This window comes from Oryctolagus cuniculus, chromosome 21, assembly GCF_051225735.1.
Source record: "Oryctolagus cuniculus isolate XC-2025 breed Fujian yellow rabbit chromosome 21, ASM5122573v1, whole genome shotgun sequence".
In the NCBI taxonomy this organism is placed as follows: domain Eukaryota; kingdom Metazoa; phylum Chordata; class Mammalia; order Lagomorpha; family Leporidae; genus Oryctolagus; species Oryctolagus cuniculus.
This window is the reverse complement of record NC_142887.1, coordinates 2,574,747-2,599,904: the sequence shown is the minus strand read 5'-3', so window position 1 is coordinate 2,599,904 and position 25,158 is coordinate 2,574,747. Positions and strand designations below refer to the sequence as shown.

The 25,158-nt window shown below is 41.6% G+C and overlaps 2 pseudogenes; both read right to left on the bottom strand.

Annotated features, from left to right (window-relative positions):
• Positions 1-4,533: 4,533 nt before the first annotated feature.
• Positions 4,534-5,283, bottom strand: LOC149119787 (small ribosomal subunit protein uS5 pseudogene; annotated as a pseudogene).
• An 11,984-nt stretch (positions 5,284-17,267) lies between these two features.
• The window catches only part of LOC149119786 (protein arginine N-methyltransferase 6-like), a 44,189-nt pseudogene continuing 36,298 nt past the window's right edge, over positions 17,268-25,158 (bottom strand).

The window sequence follows — 25,158 nt, the reverse complement described above, 5'->3', positions numbered from 1 at the left end:
CCAGTCTACTGTTGATGGGCATTTGGTTTGGTTCTAGGTCTTAGCTATTGTGAATTGAGCTGCAATAAACATTAATGTGCAGACTGCTTCTCTGTTTGCCAATTTCATTTCCTTTGGGTAAATTCCAGGGAGTGGGATGGCTGGCTTGAATGGTAGGATTATATTCAGGTTTCTGAGGAATCTCCAGACTGAATTCCATAGTGGCTTGACCAGTTTGCATTCCCACCAACAGTGGGTTAGTGTCCCTTTTTCCCCACATCCTCTCCAGCATCTATTGTTGGTAGATTTCTGAATGTGAGCCATTCTAACTGGGGTGAGGTGGAACCTCATTGTGGTTTTGATTTGCATTTCCCTGATGGCAAGTGATCTTGAACATTTTTTCATGTGTCTGTTGGTTGGCCATTTGGATTTCCTCTTTTGAAAAATGTCTATTGAGGTCCTTGGCCCATCTCTTAAGTGGGTTGTTTATTTTGATCTTGTGGAGTTTCTTCATTTCTTTGTAGATTCTGGTTATCAACCCTTTTTCAGTTGCATAGTTTGCAAATATATTTTCCCATTTTGTCGGTTGCCTCTTCACTTTCCTGACTGTTTCTTTGGCAGTACAGAAACTTCTCAATTTGATGCTATCCCAAATGTTAATTTTGGCTTTGACTGCCTGTGCTTCTGGGGTGTTTTCCAAGAAGTCATTGCCGGTACCAGGGTTTTTCCAATGCTCTCTAATAATTTGATGGTGTCAGGTCATAGATTTAAGTCTTTAATCCATGTTGAGTGGATTTTTGTGTAAGGTGAAAGGTAGGGGTCTTGCTTCATGCTTCTGCATGTGGAAATCCAGTTTTCCCAGCACCATTTATTGAATAGACTGTCCTTGCTCCAGGAATTGGTTTTAGATCCTTGATCAAATATAAGTTGTCTGTAGATGTTTGGGTTGATTTCTGGTGTTTCAATTCTGTTCCATTGGTCTATCCATGTGTTTCTGTACCAGTACCATGCTGTTTTGATTACAACTGCCCTGTAGTATGTCCTGAAATCTGGTATTGTGATGCCTCCTGCTTTGTTTTTGTTGTACAAGATTGCTTTAGCTATTCGAGGTCTCCTCTGTCTCCATATAAATTTCAGCACCATTTTTTCCAGATCTGAGAAGAAGGTCTTCGGTATCTTGATTGGGATTGCATTGAATCTATAAATTGCTTTTGGGAGAATGGACATTTTGATGATATTGATTCTTCCAATCCATGAGCATGGAAGATTTTTCCATTTTTTGATATCCTCTTCTATTTCTTTCTTTAAGGTTTTGTAATTTTCATCGTAGAGATCTTTAACGTCCTTGGTTAAGTTTATTCCAAGGTATTTGATTGTTTTTGTAGCTATTGTGAATGGGATTGATCTTAGAAGTTCTTCCTCAGCCATGGCATTGTCTGTGTATACAAAGGCTGTTGATTTTGTGCATTGATTTCATACCCTGCTACTTTGCCAAAATCTTCTATGAGTTCCAATAGTCTCTTAGTAGAGTTCTTTGGGTCCCCTAAATAAAGAATCATATCATCTGCAAAGAGGGATAGTTTGACTTCTTCCTTCCCAATTTGTACCCCTTTAATTTCTTTTTCTTGTCTGATGGCTCTGGCTAGAACTTCCAGAACTATATTGAATAGCAGTGGTGAGAGTGGACATCCCTGTCTGGTACCAGATCTCAGTGGAAATGCTTCCAACTTTTCTCCAATCAATAGGATGTTGGCTGTGGTTTTTTCATAGATTGCTTTGATTGTATTGAGGAATGTTCCTTCCAAACCCAGTTTGCTTAGAGTTTTCATCATGAACGGGTGTTGTATTTTATCAAATGCTTTCTCGGCGTCTATTGAGATAATCATATGGTTTTTCTTCTGCAGTCTGTTAATGTGGTGTATCACATTGATTGTCTTGCGCACATTAAACCATCCCTGCATACCAGGGATAAATCCCACTTGGTCTGGGTGGATGATCTTTCTGATGTGTTGTTGCATTCTATTGGTGAGAATTTTATTGAGGATTTTTGCATCTATGTTCATCAGGGATATTGGTCTGTAATTCTCTTTCAATGCTGCATCTTTCTCTGGCTTAGGGATTAAGGTGATGCTGGCTTCATAGAAAGAATTTGGGAGGACTCCTTCTGTTTTGATTTTTTCTGAATAGTTTGAGAAGAATTGGAGTCAGTTCTTCTTTAAATGTCTGGTAGAATTCAGCAGTGAATCCATCTGGTCCTGGGCTTTTCTTTGTTGGGAGGGCCTTTATTACTCTTTCAATTTCTGTCTCAGTTATGGGTCTGTTTAGGTTTTTCAATGTCTTCCTGGTTCAATTTAGGTAGGTTGCATGTGTCCAGGAATCTATCCATTTCTGATAGGTTTTCTATCATCAATATTGTAAACCATGTGTTGCAGACATTGTGGATACTCATATTCTTCAGAAAAATTATTTCTATTTTACAAGGCAGTTAGTTGGCTGGATTTAAATTCTAAAGTGTATTCCTTACAATGGTCACTAGGTAACTCTATTTCTTTCAGCTTCTAGTGACTGCTTTTTTATTGCTTTTTTTAATCTGAAGTGTCCCATATAGTGTACTGTAGTGTTTTATATCCAAATTTAGGGACTTAAATTCTTTGATTTTCTCTATTCCAGGGCCTATTTTTTTCTCCCATTCTTTGGTTGTCTTTGTAGCCTGAAATTTCTACCAAAACACCCTAATTAAAGCTGTAACTTTGACTCCCTTTATCTATGTGTAAATAGGAAAGTGTCCTCTGGTAAAATGCACAAAATGAATAACTTTCTCTTCTGCCAGTTCCCTCAGTTCAGCATCTGCCTTTTATTGTGATGCACTCCAATTCCCAAATGGTTGTGCTACAAACTGTGAATTTTATATATTTTTTTTTCTTTCATGGGTTCATCTTGTTGAATACTTTGTCATGAACATGATACTTTTGAGTTGTTTCTGTTATAAAATTTTCTCTACATTGTACTATTGATTTAAATAGTTGTTAGTTTAATTTTTTCCTCTTCATGTCAGGTCCTTCTTGAATAGGAATAATTTATGTAAAATGGAAATAGAACTAGTCAGATTTAGCTCAATTTAAAAAACATTTTGGGTTGGCGCCGTGGCTCACTAGTCTAATCCTCTGCCTGCAGCACTGGCACTCTGAGTTCTATTCCTGGTTGGGGTTCCAGTTCTGTCTTTGTTGCTCCTCTTCCAGTCCAGCTCTCTGCTGTGGCCCAGGAAGGCAGTGGAGGATGGCCCAAGTGCTTGGGCCCTGCACCTGCGTGGGAGACCAGGAGGAGGCACCTGGCTCTTGGCTTCAGATTGGTGCAGTGTGCCAGCCGTGGCAGCTATTCGGGGGTGAACCAACAGAAGGAAGAGCTTTCTCTCTCTCTCTCTCTCTAACTCTGCCTGTCAAAAAATTTTTGAATTTATCAAATATATTACATGGAACAATATGTTCCCTTGTAATTTTAATTTGTGTTTCTCAATTATTTGTCCCTCTATATTCACCTTTTTTATACTTTAAAGAGTGTCTTTCTGGACTATGCACATTTTCCAATTATTTTGCCAACTATATTTTCTTTTCTTAAGATTTATTTATAAAGTCAGAGTTACACAGAGAAGAAGAGGCAGAGAAAAAGAGAGAGAGAGAGATAGAGAGAGAGAGAGAGAGAGAGAGGTCTTCCATCTGATGGTTCACTCCTCAATTGGCCGCAATGGCAAGAGCTGCACTGATCTGAAGCCAGGAGCCATGGGTCTCCCATGCAGGTGCAGGGCCCCAAGAACTTGGGCCATCTTCTATTGCTTTCCCAGGCCATAGCAGAAGCTGGATCAGAAGCAGGCACCTATATGGGATGCTGGCACTGCAGGTGGTGGCTTTACCTGCTATGCTACAGTACTGGCCTGCCAATTTTTTCAATATTTTTTATATTTCAAAATGTTTGCCAATTATTTTTTTTTTCATATGATTGGTCATTTTTTGCTATTAGAAAGGTAACTTTTCTGTGGTGTAACTTTTTTCTTTTAATATTGTTTTGTGTTTTTTAATTTTGTCATAAGGAATATGGATATTTATATATTCAGATTTCTCAACTTGGGCTTAGATAGCTTCTGAATATTGAGTTTCAGTTAGAATGGACTTTTCAACTGCTGGTGTTGTGGCATAGTGAATTAAGCCACAGCCTGTAGTGCCAACATCCCATTCAAGTCCTGACTGCTCCAATTCTAATCTAGCTCCCCACTAATGTGCCTGGGAAAGCAGTGGAGGATGGCCCAAAGTCCTTGGGACCCTACACTCATGTGGGAGACCCAGAAGAAGCTCCTGTCTCCTGGCTTGCCTGGTCCAGCCCCAGCCATTGTGGCCATTTGGGGAGTGAAGCAGTAGATGGAAAATATCTTACTTCCTCTATGTCTCTCCTTCTCTCTCTCCCTCTCTCTCTGCCTTTCAAATAAATAATAAATAAATAAATAAATAAATAAATAAATCTTTTTTAACAGACTTAATTCACTTTGTTTTCTTGTGTAAAATCCTATTTTGTAGCCACATCTGGAGCCTGGGTCCTCTGCACAAATACTCTGGTGTGAATCTTCATAAGATGGTCCATGCTTTCCTGATAGAGAGACTTGGTGAATACATTCTTTTTCCAGAGGTTGGGGATCAGATTGCTGTAGGTCTTGGGGATAGCATAGAAGGTGCCCTTTGTGGCCTAGGGTAGCAGTGCACCCACTGGCTGAAGTGTGGCAGCCACCAATGCCAGCTATCATCAGCAACTTCTTGGGGACACGGTGAAGACAATGCCAGTGCTTCTAGGAGCAAGAATTGAGGCACAATAGCACAGAGACACATCATCTGGTCACCTTGCAAGGCACAGTGTGGGGTTTGCCTATCTTGTTTCCCCAATAGCACCTCCACGTGGGCAAAATGGACAGCTTAGCAAGGATGATGGCCCCTCAGATGGTGGTGGCTATTTCCTTGGAGCACTTCACACCCAGGCTGACATGACCATTGTGTTCTTCAATGGCAACAAATGCCTTGAACCTGCTTCTATGCCTGCTTCTGTGCTGACATGACCTTCAAAGTCTCATCGAGGGATGTCCCCAGGACAACATCAAAGATCTCGGACTCCTTGATGGGCAAGGAGAAGAGATATATCTCCTACAAGGATTTGATCTTCATGTTCTTAAACAGATGGCCAAGCCTGGTGACAGGCTCTACGAGTTCCATGACCTTGGCTCTGGACCTGGCCCTGGCTTTGAACACAGCCATGGATGCCACTACCAAAACCTCAGCAGAAGCTGCCATGGCCTTCCATTCCAAGGTCCTCAGGGCCTCCAGACCCTCCTGCATCAGCATCACCCACCATTTGGTATTCTCTCAGAGAAGAAGGAAACGAATCTTAAAAAATAAAGAATGGACTTTTCCTACTCAACATTATAAATCAAACCCCATGCACATTTTCAAGCTGTTACATACTTGGTGTGAAATTCATCTTTAATTTTGTTCTGTATCTGTTTTCCACACCATTTATTGAAAGGTCCATAGGGCCATCCCATAGACTTGCAGTGACATCTATCTGTGAGGGTGAACTGTTCTAAGTAATGTTTTTTCTGGCTGTCTCAGAATATTAGGTGGTAGTAAATTAGCTTATGGTTAGGAAACCACTGACTTACAGGCTCTGCATTCAAAATGTGTAACAAATCTATTTTTTCTCAGGGTGGTAGAATGTCCTTTACTAGAACATGGGTAGAGTTTGTGACTGGAGAACAAAATAGCCACTGAATGAAACAGTGACACAATTAATCTGAAATTACATTTTCTTGGCCAGAATCATCTGGCCCTGCCTTGGTTTCTCCAGACTTGGGGAGGATAGGTTATTCTCCCACATGAAACAATATTGAGATGAGTGGGAAATGGACACTGCATATTAGAACTCCTCTTTCCGACATGTGTATCTCAACTTCATCCCATACCCAGGAGACAATCTTCAGGGCTCATTTATTCATCACTTTGTACTGATATCCAGGATCTCTGAATGATTCCAGAAATGTAGATCATGTCAAGATGTGGCTTCCTTTTACTGATAGACTCATGTCCCTAGCAAGCAAGATATCTGTTTTAGCCCTACTCAGAGTGTAGGTGTTAAGCACACTATACCCAGCTGTATTGATTTATTGGGAATTTTCTGTACCTATTGTCATTCTGAAATCCTGAAAATGTCAGGGTTTCTAGAAATATGGGGAAAGTAGTCTTTGCAGAGTGTGGGGAAGAAGAGAGTTTTTAATTTAAAAACTCCATACATGCTGATAACCATTCCTCCTGAAAGACTAAGCATGAGAATCTGTTCCTAAGCTGTGGTCCTGCTTAACAGACCTGTTCCTCTCCTGCATCTGCAGGTAAATAATACAATAAAATTTTTCCATCATCCATGCTGAGAGTTCTTCAGAGAAACACAGAAAAAGAAGAGAGAAAATAAATGGCTATTCAAAACCACTCAGCTTATTACTCCATTTAGTCAGTGAGTAAATTTTTTTACTAAATGTTTCCCCACTTTTAAAAATGCTTATTTGGTTATTTTCTTCTACTTAAAAGAAAAAGTGACAGTGGAACTGAGAAGATCGTCCATCTACTGGTTCATTCCCCAACTGCTTGCAACTGTTAGGGCTGGCCAGGCTGAAGCCAAAAACCTGAAACTCCATCAAGGTCTCAGAGGTGTGTTATTCTTAAGTGTGTGAGGACCCCAAGCACTTGAGTTTTCCTCTGCTGATTTCCAGGATACATTAGCAAGAAGCTGTGTTGGAAGCAAATTAGCCAAGACTTAAACTGGCACTGCTATGGGTTTGATTCAGGTATCCCAAACACTGGTGTACCATAGTACACCACCCCACTTAGAGAAAACACTAAAGATTGTAGGACCACATGACTGAAAATGGGGAAATATATTGATGTCATTTTTTATGTTACTATATCAAGAGAAAAAAATGTTCTAGTCATAAATAAATACATTTTCCTGATATGTTAAAATCATAGGCCACTAGGACAGGAATAAACTTCATTGCTTTTGCATGAGCATTACAAACAAACGTATATGTTCAATTGATGTGTTTTTTTCTCATTCCAGTTGTCCAGTGGATGATTTGGTTGTGAAAAACCAGGAGTGTCAAGACGTGAATCTGAGGCAAGATGTACTGTAGTTCAACAATCCAATCATCCTTTTCTTTATCTTCATCCTTTTTACATATAGTGTTGTATATTTTTCTTAAATATATATCTAAGGTTAAATGTCATTATACCCACATTATTTGACATTTTATTACAAGAAGAGGCCATATATGTCTCTAGAAGCATCTTTTGTTTTAAAATTTATTCTCTGTATTGTGGGATGACTAACCAACGTAGCAATCTTTCTTACGTTTTTGCATCTTTTTCTTGTACTTCATCAGCTTTTTATATATTTAAGTTAAATTTTTTTCTTCTATACAAAATATGTTGTTTGATATTATCTGTTATTTTAAACTCATCTGACTTCCTTTGCCTTTAAAGACTTAAATAATTAAAAAAAATTTTGAGAGGTAGAATTACATAGAGAGGGAGAGACAGAGAAAGGCCTTTCATCCACAGGTTCACTCCCCAGATGGCTGCAACAGTTGGAGCTGAACCAATCCAAAGTCAGGATCCAGGGTTTTTTATGGGTCTTTCAGGTAGGTGCAGGGGCCCAAGCACTTGGGCCATCTTCTACTGCTTTCCCAGGCCATATCTAAGAGCTGGATTGGAAGAGGAACAGCCAGGACTAGAATCAGTGATCATAAGGGATGCTGGTGCTACAGGCAGAGGCATAGCTGACTACACCACAGAGCCAGCCTTATCCCTTGACTTTAAAACAGAGTGACAGAGAGAGGGATGTGAAGAATAAGATTTCTGAAAAAGCACTTTTAGTGAAGTGTTTTCTTCCTAGAACACAGAATGTGACCACAGGATCTGACTAAGGATATTTTATGGCCTTCTAACAAGAGCACTGAGCCTTTGTTGGAATGTTGGCTTCACAAGGACATGCAGCTGCTTTCCCAGATAGGCTTACCTAATATGTCTTGCAAAACATGTTTCAGAGAAACCTTAGAGTTATTTGAACATGCACATATACTGTTGTAATCCTTATCAATAAGGAAAAGATGCTGGGTTGGCCTGGCGGCACTTTTGGGAGGAAAAGTTTCCATGTCCTGTCTCTCCTTTCACTTGCACACCACAACATCTTGTGCCCAAACAGGGACCCTTAGCATAAAATGCAAGGGATGGCTCACCTTGCATAGCAATGGTTACAGATGCATCATTCATCTCTTTGAGATTTGGGTGAGTCACTAAGATGGGGAACTCCCTGTCCCCAGTGCAACAGAAACATAAGGATGAACTGCTTTATCCTCTTAAGAATGTGGGGCAGTCTTTATCAGAAAAGGTACTTGGACACTTGCTGCAAAAAAATCAATAGTTGGCCGGAGCCGTGGCTCACTAGGCTAATCCTCCGCCTTGCGGTGCTGGCACACCGGGTTCTAGTCCCGGTCAGGGCACCGGATTCTGTCCCGGTTGCCCCTCTTCCAGGCCAGCTCTCTGCTGTGGCCAGGGAGTGCAGTGGAGGATGGCCCAGGTGCTTGGGCCCTGCACCCCATGGGAGACCAGGAGAAGCACCTGGCTCCTGCCATCGGATCAGCACGGTGCGCCGGCCGCAGCCCGCCAGCCATGGCGGCCATTGGAGGGTGAACCAACGGCAAAAGGAAGACCTTTCTCTCTGTCTCTCTCTCTCACTGTCCACTCTGCCTGTCAAAAAAACCAAACAAACAAACAAACAAAACAAAACAAAACAAAATCAATAGTTGCTGCCCTTGGTACTCTGATGGAAGCACTTTAAAAGTAACTGATTGACAGAAAATCAATCAAAAGTTACACTTTATTCCAGTTTTACATGTGTGGTATCTCTGCTGGGATGCCAGTAGTAAGGTTACAAACCTCTTGGCAGCTCTCCCTGGCCAAGAGAGTCAGTCAATGGGCTTGTCCCTACTGCCTGAAGATGAGACCTCTGTGCTTTCCATGCTTACTGATGTAACAGTGGTGTCTGAGTCCCCTTCAGTTGTGTCAGTGGTACAAGGTATGTTTCAGGAAGCCAAGGAGCAAGGAGAATTACCAATGTTAACTGTCCTGTTGTTATATCTCAAAATGTCTCTCCCTGGCTTGAGCATCTTCCCTATGTTTACAGAGTTAAAAAAAAAAAGAGCTTGACAGAGTACAGGATGCAAAGTTCTTATATAGTGGGCATATTGGAGGGAGTTGGAGGGGTATATGAGACATATGAAATGGTGCCATGGGATTGGAAAACCCTAGTTAAAATTTTAGTTACCCCAGCCCAATACACTGTTTGGGTTTGAGAATATAAAGAATTGGCTTCTGTACAAGCTATAGATAACTTAAATAACAATGTCCCCATCATTTTGGAGTAGTTGTTAGGAGAGAAAGCGTATTCATATCTTGGTCAACAAATTGTTTATCCTTGAAAGGAAGCCCATGTGTGAATTTCTAGCATTGCATTAAAAGCTTGAAAAAAGATTCCTGATATTAAACACCCTTCCACTTCCTTTTCTGCAGCCTATCAATGGCCAACTGAGGTCTATACATCCTTTGTGGGTAGGTTAGAAAAAGCTATGGAACATCAGGTAGATAATCAAGAAGTGACAAAAAATATTAAAACAATTGGCTTATGAAAATGCAAATCAGAATTGTCTCCAAAGATGAAACTACTATGGCAGCAATTTCAGTAAGGACTGAAACTTACAACACTAATTTACTGGCTGCTGCCCTTAAACATTCTGATTAAAAAAAAAAGCTTTGGATGTGGGGAATTAAGGTCATTTTTAAAAGAAACTGTCAGCCTGGAAAAGCAGAAGAAGATGGCTCAACTCCTTGGGCCCCTGCACCCATGTGAGAGACCCAGAAGAAGCTCCTGGTCCTGGCTTCCAATCAGTACAGCTCCAGCTGTTGTGGTCAACTGGGGAGTGAACAATCAGATGGAAGACTTCTCTCTCTCTCTCTCTCTCTCTGCCTCTCCTCTCTGTGTAACTCTAACTTTCAGTAAATAAATAAATCATTAAAAAATAAATAAAAGAAACTGTCACTGCCAAAATCAGTTATTTGACCTTCCAAAAAACACTCAAGATGCCATAAAGGATATCATTGAGCTAATCAGTGCCACTCTGTTCTTTCAGGAAACTTAAAGTTGGGCCAGCCCTCAGCCCAGGCCCAACAGAAGGTGTTGACTGTCCAACAACCCAATCCCCTTCATCAATCTTCCAACAGTCCTTTCATGCTACTGCCCATAGTGCCTAAATAGATTCAGGAACCAATCCCCCTTGAAATGCCTGGCACTGTCTATAAGGTTCCCACACAATTAACAGGTCTCTTACCAAAAAAGTCTATGGGCAGTGCTGGCATCCCATGTGGGCATTGGTTCAAGTCCCAGCTGCTCCACATCCTATCTAGCTCTCTGCTATGGCCTGAGAAGGCAGTAGAGGATGGCCCAAGCCCTTGGGCCCCTGTAACCACATAGGAGACCAGAGGAAGCTCCTGGTTCCTGGCTCTTGGCTTCAGATCAGAGCAACTCTGGCCATTGCAGCCACCTGGGGAGTAAAACAGTGGATAGAAGACCTCTCTCTCTGCCTCTGCCTCTGCCTCTCTGTAACGCTGCCTTCCAAATAAATAAATATTTTTTTAAAGTCTATTGGACTAGTTTTGCCAAAGTCCCACACCTATAAAAAAGGGCATTTTTTTTCATTCCCAGAGTAATAGATGTTAATATACAGAGATTATTTATTTCCAATTGTGGTCAAACTTATCCCAAGAAATTTCCTCTCAAGCTTCTATTGCTCAACTACTTGTTCTTCCATTTATTTCTACTTCTAATAATGATGTTTTGTGGGGAGATCAAGTCTCTGGATCTATGTTCATATATTCTATTAATCAAATTTCTAATAACCATCCTCAAATGACTGTCCAAATTGAGTCTCAGAGGAGTTTTCTGGACTAGTTGGTACTGAGGTTGACATCTCTGTCATTCCTTCAGCACAGTGGCCTGCTTTAGGGCCTTCAGTTTCTGCTGACGCCTTGTGTAGAATAGGCAGTAGCTCCCAAACCAAACAGAATCATAAGTGCATGGCTTGTTACAACCCCACTGATCATCACTTTGTTGCTCATATTTACCCTTTAATTCTTCCTGTTCCATTTCCCATCTGGGGATGAGATCTTTTACAGCAATTTCAAGCCACAATATTTTTTTTAATATTTTAGATCCTACATGAGGAGTAAGTGCACAGTGACTCCTGTTGTTGACTTTACAAATTGACACTCCTGTTTATGGCATCAGTAATCTCCCTATGCTCCAGGCATGAGTTTCCAAGGCTATGGAAGCCTTTTGAGTTCTCTGACTCTTATCTTATTTAGACAAGGTCATGGTCAAAGTGGAAGTTCTCTCCTCCCTTCAGAGAAAGGTACCTCCTTCTTTGAAGACCTGTTCTTTCCACTTGGATCTCACTCACAGAGATCTTTCATTTAGGTCCTTTTTTTTTTTTGCCAGAGTGTCTTGGCTTTCCATGCCTGAAATACTCTCATGGGCTTTTCAGCTGGATCCGCATGCCTTTAGGGCTGATTCTGAGGCCAGAGTGCTGTTTAGGACATCTGCCATTCTATGAGTCTGCTGTGTATCTCGCATCCTATGTTGGATTGCTCTCCCCTTTATTCTATCGGTTAGTATTAGCAGGCACTAGACTTGTTTATGTGATCCCTTTGACTCTTAGTCCTTTCATTATGATCAATTATGAACTGAAATTGATCACTGGGACTAGTGAGATGGCATTGGTACATGCCACCTTGATGGGATTAAATTCGAATCCCCTGGTATGTTTCTAACTCTACCATTTGGGGAAAGTCAGCCTGAGCATGTCCCGAATTGTACCTCTCTTCCCTCTCTTATTCCCACTCTTATGTTTAACAGGGATCACATTTCAGTTAAATTTCAACACTTAAGAATAACTGTGTATTAATTACAGAATTAAACCAGTCATATTAAGTAGAACAGATAAAAAAAATACTAAGAGGGATAATGTATCAAGTTGTTCATTAACGGTCAGGGCTATGCTGATCAAGTCACCATTTTTCATAGTGTCCATTTCACTTCAACAGGTTTCCTTTTTAGTGTTCAGTCAGTTGTCACTGATCAGGGAGAACATAGATATTTGTCCCTTTGGGACTGGCTTATTTCACTCAGCATGATGTGTTCCAGATTCCTCCATTTTGTTGCAAATGACTGGATTTCATTGTTTTTTACTGCGGTATAGTATTCCAAAGAGTACATATCCCATAATTTCTTTATCCAGTCTTTTGTTGATGGGCATTAGGTTGATTCCAGGTCTTGGCTATTGTGAATTGTGCTGCAATAAACATTAGGGTGCAGACCACATTTTTGTTTGCCAATTTAATTTCCTTTGGGTAAATTCCAAGGAGTGAGATGGCTGGGTTGAATGGTAGGGTTATCTTCAGGTTTCTGAGGAATCTCCAGACTGACTTCCATAGTGGCTTGACCAGTTTGCATTCCCACCAACAGTGGGTTAGTGTCCCTTTTTCCCCACATCCTCGCCAGCATCTGTTGTTGGTAGATTTCAGTATGTGAGCCATGCTAACTGGGGTGAGGTGAAACCTCATTGTGGTTTTGATTTGCATTTTTTCATGTGCCTGTTGGCCATTTGGATTTCCTCTTTTGAAAAATGTCTATTGAGGTCCTTGGCCCATCTCTTAAGTGGGTTGTTTGTTTTGTTGTTGTGGAGTTTCTTGATCTCTTTGTAGATTCTGGTTATTAACCCTTTATCTGTTGCATAGTTTGCAAATATTTTTCCCATTCTGTCATTTGTCTCTTCACTTTCCTGACTGTTTCTTTTGCAGTACAGAAACTTCTCAATTTGATGCTATCCCAATAGTTGATTTTGGCTTTGACTGCCTGTGCCTCCCGGGTCTTTTCCAGAAACTCTTTGCCTGTGCCAATATCTTGAAGGGTTTCTCCAATGTTCTCTAATAACTTGATGGTGTCAGGTCATAGATTTAGGTCTTTAATCCATGTTGAGTGGATTTTTGTGTAAGGTGTAAGGTAGGGGTCTTGCTTCATGCTTCTGCATGTGGAAATCCAGTTTTCCCAGCACCATTTATTGAATAGACTGTCCTTGCTCCAGGAATTGGTTTTAGATCCTTGATCAAATATAAGTTGTCTGTAGATGTTTGGGTTGATTTCTGGTGTTTCAATTCTGTTCCATTGGTCTATCCATCTGTTTCTGTACCAGTACCATGCTGTTTTGATTACAACTGCCCTGTAGTATGTCCTGAAGTCTGGTATTGTGATGCCTCTGGCTTTGTTTTTGTTGTACAAGATTGCTTTAGCTATTCGAGGTCTCCTCTGTCTCCATATAAATTTCAGCACCATTTTTTCCAGATCTGAGAAGAAGGTCTTCGGTATCTTGATTGGTATTGCATTGAATCTATAAATTGCTTTTGGGAGAATGGACATTTTGATGATATTGATTCTTCCAATCCATGAGCATGGAAGATTTTTCCATTTTTTGATATCCTCTTCTATTTCTTTCTTTAAGGTTTTGTAATTCTCATTGTAGAGATCTTTAACGTCCTTGGTTAAGTTTATTCCAAGGTATTTGATTGTTTTTGTAGCTATTGTGAATGGGATTGATCTTAGCAGTTCTTCCTCAGCCATGGCATTGCTTGTGTATACAAAGGCTGTTGATTTTTGTGCATTGATTTTATATCCTGCCACTTTGCCAAACTCCTCTATGAGTTCCAATAGTCTTTTAGTAGAGTTCTTTGGGTCCCCTAAATAAAGAATCATATCATCTGCAAAGAGGGATAGTTTGACTTCTTCCTTCCCAATTTGTACCCCTTTAATTTCTTTTTCTTGTCTGATGGCTCTGGCTAAAACTTCCAGAACTATGTTAAAAAGCAGTGGTGAGACTGGGCATCCCTGTCTGGTGCCAGATCTCAGTGGTAATGCTTCCAACTTTTCCCCATTCAATAGGATGCTGGCCGTGGGTTTTTCATAAATTGCTTTGATTATATTGAGGAATGTTCCTTCTATACCCAATTTGCTTAGAGTTTTCATCATGAAAGGGTGTTGAATTTTATCAAATGCTTTCTCTGCATCTATTGAGATAAGCATATGGTTTTTCTTCTGCAGTCTGTTAATGTGGTGAATCACATTGATTGATTTGCAAATGTTGAACCATCCCTGCATACCAGGGATAAATCCCACTTGGTCTGGGTGGATGATTTTTCTTATGTGTTGTTTTATTCTATTGGCGAGAATTTTATTGAGGATTTTTGCATCTATGTCCATCAGGGATATTGGTCTATAATTTTCTTTCAGTGCTGCATCTTTCTCTGGTTTAGGGATTAAGGTGATGCTGGTCAAGCCACAATTTATACAAATTTAAAATAGGGGCCTCCACTTATGCATCCCCTCAATATACTGCTCTCCCCTTAACCTGGCTTCCTGGAGAGCCAGTATGGGTAAAACAATGGCAACTTTCCAAAGAAAAATATCTGCAGTGGAGGCCCTAATTAAAGAACAATTATAATTAGGACATATTGAACAATCTACTAGCCCTTGGAATACTATCTTTACTATTAAGAAGAAATCTGTTAAATGGAGATTATTATATGACCTCTGGGAGATTGATGAACATATTCAACCTATGAGACCCCTTCAGTGTGGATTATCTAACCCCAATTTAATTTCTCTCAAATATTCTCTTTATAGTAGATTTAAAGTATTGCTTTTTTACCATTCCTTAGGTTAAGACTGATAGTAAAAAAATTTCCTCTATAGTGCCTGTTTTAAATCATTCTTAACTTGCTATGAGATATCAATGGACAGTTCTTCCATAGGAAATGTGAAATAGTTCTGCTTTATGCTAATATTATGTCCATCAACCCCTATGTCCCTTTTGATTTGAATTCCCCCATCTTCTTGCCATATATTATTTGGATGACATTTTGGTGGCTGGACCTCAGGTTTTGCCTTTTCATCTTCAATGATTAATTTATTACCTCTTACAATATGGACTTCATATTGCCCCTGAAAAGATACAAAAGGAAGCCCCTTACTTATACTTAAGCCACAAGTTGTTGATAACAAAATCTATGCCTTATCTTCCTCAGCTTTGACTACCAAACCCCTTAAACCTAATTCAGCAATATTTAGGACATCTTAATTGGGCTCATCCTTACTTCAGATGAACTATGCAACAACTACAAACTCCCCTTGAAGCCTTAAAAGGTAAGAATCATTCTGCTGACACTATTTCCATTTCACCTGAGATGCGGTCTCCTATAGATACAATTAATTTCAACTATGACAGAGTTTTGTTGACTGGATTCCTGAAAATACTGCTTTACAACTGGCTTTACTTCCCACTTATATAAACTCCATAGGAGTCTTATTAGCTCAAGCTTCTGGAAGCATATTTTTAATGGAATAGCTCTACCTGCTTCACACTCCTCCTCACAATATTTACCCTTATATACAACCCATTGCTGATTTAATTGCAAAAGTTCATAATTGATCACTTAATGTTTTGAGTCTTCACCTAATTAGCATCTATGTTCCCTTCTCAAAACAGGAATATGAATATTTGCTCCATTTCAATTAACTTATCAAATTGTTCTAACAGTATCATAACCTTCCTAAGGACCCACCCCCTCCATGTAACTCTTCTATCTACTTTACCTCTTTCCATTCCATTATCTCTAAAACCCCTACCCTCAAGCCTTGACAATATTTTCTGATGATTCTCCATATAAGGGTGTTATTACTTATTAACAGAAACAATATTGGGTTGTTAAATACACTTTATTCCCCCCAAAAAAACACAACATAGTGAATTAGTTGCAATAGTTTTGGCTGTATGTTTATTTAACTCTCAACCTTCAAATTTAATCACTGACTCCCAATATGTTGCCAATTTATTTCTCCACCTGACACTTGATCTTAATTTACTCAATTTTTCCCCTACACTTCAGACATTATTCACTAAACCCCATCATCCTTTCTACATGGCACATATTCACAGTCATTCACCTCTCCCCAGTATATTATCAGAGGGTAATCAGTGTGCTGATCATGCTCTTCTTGTTGCTGCTCTTTTTACAGATCTTTTGCAAAGTCATGAATTTTTCTTTAATCTGCAAAATCTCTTCATAAACAGTTACACATACCCATCAGAAGAAGCATGCCCCATTAACTCTAACTGTACTCAGTGTGCTCAAACAACTCATTATTTTCCTTTTACTGCAGCTAATCCACATTAAGCTAATGAACTTTGGCAAATGGGTTTTACTCAATGTTTGTTACTTAAGCCTTTCTCTTACCTACATGTTGTCATTGACTCATACTGTTTATATTTGGGCCACCTCCTTAAAGGTGAATTGACTTATCTTGTTATCAAACATCTACTCATGGCAATGGCTGTCATGGATAAACCTAGCCAATTAAAAACTGATAATGCTTCCCACATACACTTCAGATATATTTTCCAGCTGTTGTTGTTTATGGGACATCAAACTAAAACATGGTATTCCCTATAATGCTACAGGCCAAGCTATTGTAGAGCATGCAAATCGCACTTTAAAAAAAAAGATTTTTTATTATTTATTTGAAAGAGTTACAGAGGCAGAGAGGGAGAGAGAGAGAGAGAGAGAGACAGAAAGAGAGAGAGAGAGGTCTTCCATCCACTGGATTACTCCCCAGATGGCCACAACAGCCAATCAGAGTTGCACCAATCCAAAGCCAGGAGCCAGGGGCTTCTTCCAGTCTCCTACATGGATGCAGGGGCCCAAGACCTGGGCCATTGTGTACTACTTTCCCAGGACACAGCAGAGAGCTTGATCAGAAGTGTAGCAATTAGGACTCAAATAGGCACCCATATGCGATGCTGGCACTGCAGACAGCAGCTTTACCTGCTAAGCCACAGTGCCAGCACCACATCACACTCTTTTTTTTCTCATCTTTTCTTTAGTACCAGTAGTCGTTTATTTAAAAAAAAAAAATTAGAAACAAGGATCATAGCCTAGAGGCACCCAGGAAAAGGGGGAATTCAGAGACAGAAAATATGGCTCTAGAGATATTAAAGTGACAATGAGTTTCACTGAAATTTTTCACCCTTCTGAGAAGTGTCAGGTGTGTGCATGGACCCTTCATAAACTGCCGTTTACATTCGTGTATTTGCTTTTCCTGTGAAATAAAAGAAATGGAAACCCAAATGCTCGGTACCACATGCTTTTGAGGCTTAAACGCCCACTAACAAGCATGGTGTATCTCTTGGTTGAAGGGTGGGGAGGGGACCACTTTGTAGAAAAAAAAAATAAAACCGTTAGAAGAATCTCCTCAAAGGGAGACTGAAGTCAGGTTCCTGCCCCAGCAGCCCTGAGGGAAAAGGGAGCAGACATTGCCCCCTACTTGCACGTGGGATCGCCCTTTCTCCTCCAACCTCCCTACACCTCTCCTCCTCAGGTCAGGCCGCCTTGGGAGGTCGCTGGGAGAAAAAGCGGCGCTCAGTCCTCCATGGCAAAGCCTTTGGTCTTTTCCTCCTGTTCCCCCACTTTGTAGCGCAGCAGCACGCGCAGGCGGCGGGGGTTGTCCCGGGAGGGCAGCAGAGTGATCTCTCCAGAAATGTCCGTGTCTTGCTCCACTTGCACCGGCTCATTCAACTAGAGGAGCGCCTGCTTCCAGTGTGTGGCCGGGTGAAAAGGCGAGGTGGACAGCACCAGGGGTTTCTCCGAATCCCCTCCAGGGAATCCCCACCTGGAACCAGATGGCAAAGCCGTGCAGGGGCGCCGAACCGTCGCGCCCACCAACGCCAGCCTCCAGCTCCTGCTCCAGGCGCGGGCCAGCTCAAGCTGAGCAAAGCGCTGGGGCCGGGCCAGCACATCCTCGCCGGACAGGCCCTGCACCACGATCTCCGAGTGGCCCATGAGGCAGCACGTGGCGAAGCTCTCCAGGCAGCTCATGCCCACGCCATAGTGCTGCTTCACCTGGCTCCAGAAGCCTCGGCGCCATTCCAGCATCTGGTCGCTGATGGGGGCTACGAAGAGCTCGGCAGAGGCCGGCAGGAGAAGCCCGCCCTCCTTCAGCCACTTGGTCCGCGCGTGCAGCACGGAGCTCAGCATGGACTCGTGCAGGAGTCCGTAGCCCATCCATTCGCTTACGATGGCATCCACTTGCTCTGGCAGCTCCACTGTCTCCACCGGCCCCAGCAGGATGAGCACCCGGTCCTCCAGCCCGTTGAGCCGCACCACCTTGCGGGCCCGTTGCCAGATGGCGCTGGCCTCCACCGCGTACACGCGCCGGCCCCGGCCTGGGCACAGAAGACGCTGAGAATGCCGGTGCCCGTGCTCACATCCAGCACCGTCTTCGCTCGCAGCGCTGCCCAGTTCCGCAGGATCCCCAGGCGGTAGGCGTCCGTGCGGACGCGACCGGCGATCATCTCCTCCGTGGACCGACACATCCGAGTAGCACTCTAGTACAGCTGGTCCCGCTCCCGCTTAGTCCTCCCGGGTCGCGGCACGCCAGCCTCCAGCTCTCCACCATCTTCCTCCTCGGCTCCCTCCCCTCCTTCCCCGCCCCCCTCCCCACTCCACCACATCACACTGTTAAAACCTTTTTACACAAACAATTAAAGAAAGGGGTAAACATTGCAGTACAAATTAATCAAGCAATGTCTATTATTTTATTTACGCTTTATCATTTATCTTACCCTTCAGGCAGTTTTTGAACAGAGGAAGCCCAAGCAAGGAAACATTTTTGCCCCTCAAAAGCTGCACCATTGTCCATTAGTGGATTATAAACAAACTCCTGAACCAACATGGAAAGGACCAAAACCACTACTAATGTGGGGGAGATCGTGTGACTCTATTCTCTCTCCCATAGGACCTGTGTGGATTCTTGCTTGTTGTGTTCACCCTGCATGACATCATGAGCTGCCTCAAGGACTTCAGGACCTGATCCCTCAGTTTCAAGTTGGGTTCAAGAAAAGAGAGACAATATCTCACTGTCGGAGACCTCCTTGACCTGACAGACAAGTGGTTACCTGGGGAGACCTCAAGTCACTACTTGCTTCAGCTCAGTGGTTGCTTCAACAAGAACACCAAGAAGAAACCCCTGAGACTTTTGATAGCCATAATGATTCAATTGGCAAAAGAACTCATTGTTGTTATTATGCTGTCTTATGTTGCTTTTTTCCATCTCTATTCAAGAACACCATCTGGTTAAAACAATTGTTTTCTATGGTTGCCTTGCCATAGCCTCATTGATCCTGATATGCTGCTTCTTTCATTGCATCCCATCTTTGACTAATACTTGTAAAGGATGCAATCTTTGCTTTAAGCAATCATATTACTGACATTTATTTAAAAAAAAAGTGGGGGGGATGCAGAATGTAGAGAGCAAAAATTCTGCCAAAGCACTCTCAGTTGAGAACACATTTATCCTGAACACAGTGTGGCAGCTGAATGCAAAAAGCAAAATTACTGCCAAAATCATATTGCTAATAAACATTTATAAAACAAGAAAAGGGAGAAATCTGGAAAAAAGCTTTCTGCCAAAGCACTCTTAGTGAAGATATTTTCTTCCTAGAAGACAGAGTGTGACCACAGGGACTGATTAAGGGTAGTTTATGACCTTCTAACAAAAAGAGCATTGAACCCTTGTGGGAACATTGTCTCCACAAGGACATGTAGCTGATTTCCCAGACATGTGTATCTGAAGTAGCACCTTGACAGTAGGGACTCCATTTTGAAGCACTTGAGACTGCATTCTGGGAAAGTAACCCCCACCATGAGACTCTGGTTTGCAACTATGATCTCAAATAGTCGGACAATAGCAGTGCACTACATTAACCTTGGCAGAGCACAAAAACTCACTAGCATGATTGCTCAAGCTTGAAAGTAGAAAGGTTGTACCTGGGTTAATGATAAAGATGTGATTTGTCTATGTCTTACATATAATGTGAATTAATGTCAAGATCATAAATGATAATTGTACAATTGTGACTGGTATAGTCAAGATTATGATGAATATTGGTTTCACTTAGGTCTTAGGTTATGTTGACCCCAGTAACTATGTACTCTCTTTGGATTTTTTGTACTCTCTTTTGATCTTAGCAACCGTGTGTAGCAACCGTACATTCCCTCCCTCCCGATTTTGCAGTTTTTGCCTTTACAAACCCTATGCTGTAGTTCCTCGAGGCTGCTCTGTTCTGGTCTGACCAGAGAGCCCCATCATGCTGGAAAAATAAAAATAAAATCCTTTGCAATTTGCATGAGAGAGGTCTTTTGGAGACGTCCCTCGGGCGGTGGGCATTTCGGACTCTAACATATCTAATATGTTTTGATACACATGCTTCAGAGAAACCTTAGTTATATGAACACATGCATGCACTGTACAATAGGCTGTTGTAATTCTTATAAATAAAGAAAAGATACTGAATTGTCCTGGAAGCACTTTTCAGAGGAAGAGTCCTTGTATCCTCTCTTTCCTTTTACTTGTGTACCCCAACAGAGGGGGAGAAAAAGAGATCTTTCACTCACTGTTTCACTTCTCAGTTACCCACAATAGATGTGGCCAGACCAGACTAAATCCAAAAGCAAGGAATTCCATCTAAATCTCCCATGAAGTTGATAGCCATTCTAGTACTTTTACCATTATCCCTCCTCCACCCAAGTGCTTTATCTGGAAGCTGAGTTGGAAAAGAAAAGTTGTGGGAACTCAAATCAGGCATTCAGATATGAAATGCAGCATCACAAATAGTGACTTTACCCACTGCACCACAATGCTCACCCAGATCTTTTACCTTTAAAAATTTTATTTTATTTCTTTTTTAAGCAAACTTTTCTTTTTCTTTCTTTTTTTAAAAAAGAATTATTGTATTTATTTGAAAGGCAGAGGTACACACACACACACACACACACAGAAGGAGAGGGAGAGATCTTCCATCCACTGTTTGTCTTCCCAAATTGCCACTATGGCTGGAGTTGGAGTTGAATTAGAAGTGAATCAACTGTGAGCAGATTAATATGTTATCCCTCTTAGTATTTTTTTGTTTGTTCTACTTAATACTTTTGGTTGGATACTGTAATCAATACACAATTCTTCTTAAGTGCTGAAACTTAACAGAAAAGTGATTGCTGTTAAATATAAGAGTGGGAATAAGAGAGGGAAGAGATGTGCAATTCGGGACATGCTCAAGCTGACTTGCCTCAAACGGTGGAGTTAGAAACATACCAGGGGATTCAAATTCAATCCCATCGAGGTGGCATGTACCAATGCCATCTCACTAGTCCCAGTGATCAATTTCTGTTCACAGTTGATCGTAATGATAGGACTAAGAACCAAAGGGATCACATAAACAAGAACAGTGTCTGCAAATACTAGCTGATAGAATCAAAAAGGGAGAGAATGATCCAACATGGGAAGTGAGATACACAGCAGACCCATAGAATGGCAAATGCCCTAACAGCACTCTGGCCTCATAATCAGCCCTTAAGGCATGAGGATCTGGCTGAAATACCCATGAGAGTATTTCAGGCATGGAAAGCCAAGACACTCTGGGGGAAAAAAAAACCTAAATGAAAGATCTCCATGAGTGAGATCCCAGTGGAAAGAATGGGTCATCAAAGAAGGAGGTACCTTTCTCTGAAGGGAGGAGAGAACTTCCACTTTGACCATGGCCTTGTCTAAATATGATCAGAGTCGGTGAACTCAGGGGGCTTCCATAGCCTTGGTGACTCATGACAAGAGCCTAGGGTGATTACTGATGCCATAAACAAGAGTGTCAATTTGTTAAGTCAACAACAGGAGTCACTGTGCACTTACTCCTCATGTAGGATCTCTGTCCTTAGTGTGCTGTACATTGAGATTTAATGCTATAACTAGTACTCAAACAGTATTTTTCACTTTATGTTTATGTGTGGGAACAAACTGTTGAAATCTTTACTTAATGTATGCTAAACTGATCTTCTGTATATAAAGAGAATTGAAAATGAATCCTGATGTGAATGGAAGGGGAGAGGGAGTGGGAAAGGAGATGGTTGCGGGTTGGAGGGACGTTATGGTGGGAAGCCATTGTAATCCATATTCTGTACTTTGGAAATTTATATTCATTAAATAAAAGTTAAAAAAAAAGAAGTGAATCAACTGGGACTCAAACTGGCATCCATATGGGATGATAACACTGCAGGCAACGGCTTAACCTGCTACACAGGTTTCAGGTCCCTGAAACCTTTATTTTCAACTGACAAATATTTGCATGTTTGTGAGCAAAGTCTGAAGTTTTGATAGATGTGTTTTATCACATGTTTTATCACAGAATTATCAAATCAGGCTTTGAACATATCTATCACTTTATGTACTTTTTAAAAAAGCCACTCCTAGCAGTTTTGAAAAATTCAACACAGTTTAATCATCTGTCTTGTGCAGTAGGACAAAGAAACTAACCTTCTACTGAAAATTATATTTCCCTAGAGCACCGTCTCTTCTTATCCCTACTCCCACTTCCACCCTGCACCCTCTAATATATATTCTTGCCCATATACCTACATGATTTTTACTTCTACAAAATACACATATAAACAAACTCATGTATTTGTCTTTCTGTGCCAGGCTTGCATCACTTATAATGCTCTCTGTGTTCATATATGTTATCCTAAGTGACATCATTTCCTCTTTTGTAAGAAGAGTAGAATTCATGTGTGTCACATTTTCACTCCATTCATCTGTTGGTGGAAATGGCAGTTTAATTAGGTTAGCTGGTTTTCTGGGCTTCTACTCTGTCTTCTGCATCTGGGGAAGCTCCCAGGTGATGGGGGTATAATTTTCCCCATTATTAGGTAGCTGAGGATATCTTGTAGCCTCCCAGCTAACCTTGTGATTTTCTAAGCCTCTGAGCTAAGGCTGAGGCTGGTTTCTGACTTTTTATTGTCTTGTTGGTCCATTGATGGGATGTGTCAGTTTATTTCCCTATCAAGAAGTTTACTAGATAATATGTAATGAATCTCTTTCAACCTATTCCAATCCCTTTCTAGCAAACCTTTCCTCATGATATAAACTTAAAAGTTAACATATCCTTTCTAGAAGAGGAAACCTGAATATTGGCCTCCAAAGATAACATCTCTTAATCCATGCAAGCAAGAAATGCTGAATTATTTTGAAAGATGTTTTTGAATGTGAAATAAAGTTAATGATTTTGAGATTACATTAACCAGGTTTTTCCATGTGAACATCCTGTGTATAATCACTTATGTGCTCATAAATCAAAAGCAAAGGGAGATTTACACATTAAGAAGAGGAGAGGGGCCAGTGCCATGGCACACTAGGTTAATCTTCCACCTGTGGTGCTGGCATCCCATATGGGCATCCTTTCTAGCCCTGTTGCTCCTCTTCCAGTCCAGTTCTCTGCTGTAGCCTGGTAAAGCAGTGGAGGATGGCCCAAGTGCTTCATCCCCTGCATTCACGTGGGAGACTGGGAGGAAGCACCTGACTCCTGGCTTAAGATTGGTGCAACTCCGGTCATTGTGGCCATTTGGGGAGTGAACCAGTGGAAGGAAGACCTTTCTCTCTGTCTTTCTCTCTCTCACTGTCTGTAACTCTGCCTGTCAAATAAATGAATAAAATCTTTAAAAAAAGAGAGAGAGAATTTGATATCATTGTAAAGGCAAAGATGGGAGTGATGTGATCACATGTAATGGCAGATGTTACCAGAGCTGGAAGTGTCAAGGAACAGATTCTCACCTAGAGACTGAATGGAGCATAGCACTCCCTATACTGCAATTTAACCCAGTCACAGTGATGTTGTATTTACATTCTCCAATACAGTGAAAGAACATATTTCTCTTGATTTAACCTGTAAGTCTGAGATCATGTCTTTCTTTTTAAAAAAATAAAGATTTGTTTTATTTATTTGAAAGAGTTACAGAGAGAGAGAGAGAAAGGTCTTCCATCCACTGGTTCACTCCCTGGATGGCTGCAATGGCCAGAGCTGAGCCAATACAAAGCCAGGAGCCAGGAGCCAGGAGCTTCTTCCCAGTCTCCCACATGGGTGCAGGGGCCCAAAGACTTGGGCCATCCTCTACTGCTTTCCCAGGCCATAGCAGAGAGCTAGACAGGAAGTGGTGTAGCTGGGACTAGAACCGGCACCCATATGGTATGCCGGCGCTTCAGGCCAGGGCTTTAACCTGCTGCACCACAGCACTGGCTCTGAGATCATTTCATATAGAATAAGAAACCAGATATCCTTGCAACTTGAATCCATGATGTGGCAAAAGTTCTGTCTGGCAGATGAACTAAGTCTTAAATGGTAGCTATGAAAGGAGCGATCAGATCTTCTGGGAAATTTTACGGAAGTTCTACTTGGGTGAGCAACAGATTGTTCAGATTGTTCAGATAGCTTCTTGATCCAGATCTAAGTGTGATTCTTCACAGCATCTTCTTTTTTTTTCTAAGACTGATGTCATTTTTAAATCTTTTTTTAAAGATTCAAAGAGTTTGTTGGTGTCATGGCTCAATAGGTTAATCCTCCTCCTGTGGCACTGGCACCCCGGGTTGGTTCTAGTCCCAGTCGGGGTGCCAGATTCTGTCCCGGTTGCTCCTCTTTCAGTCCAGCTCTCTGCTGTGGCCTGGGAGTGCAGTGGAGGATGGCCCAAGTCCTTGGGCCCTGCACCTGCATGGGAGACCAGAAGGAAGCACCTGGCTCCTGGCTGCACATCAGTGCGGTGCACACCAGCCGTGGTGGCCACTGGGGGGTGAACTAATGGAAAAAAGAAGACCTTTCTCTCTGTTTCTTTCTCACTGTCCACTCTACCTGTCAAAAGAAAAAAAAAGATTCAAAGAGTTACACAGAAAGAGGAAAGGCAGAGAGAGAGAGAGAGAGAGAGAGGTCTTCCATCTGATGGTTCACTCCCCAATTGGCCGCAATGGCCAGAGCTGTGCAGATCCGAAGCCAGGAGCCAGGAGCTTCTTCCAGGTCTCCCATGTGGGTGCAGGGGTCCAAGGACTTGAGCCATTTTCTATTGCACA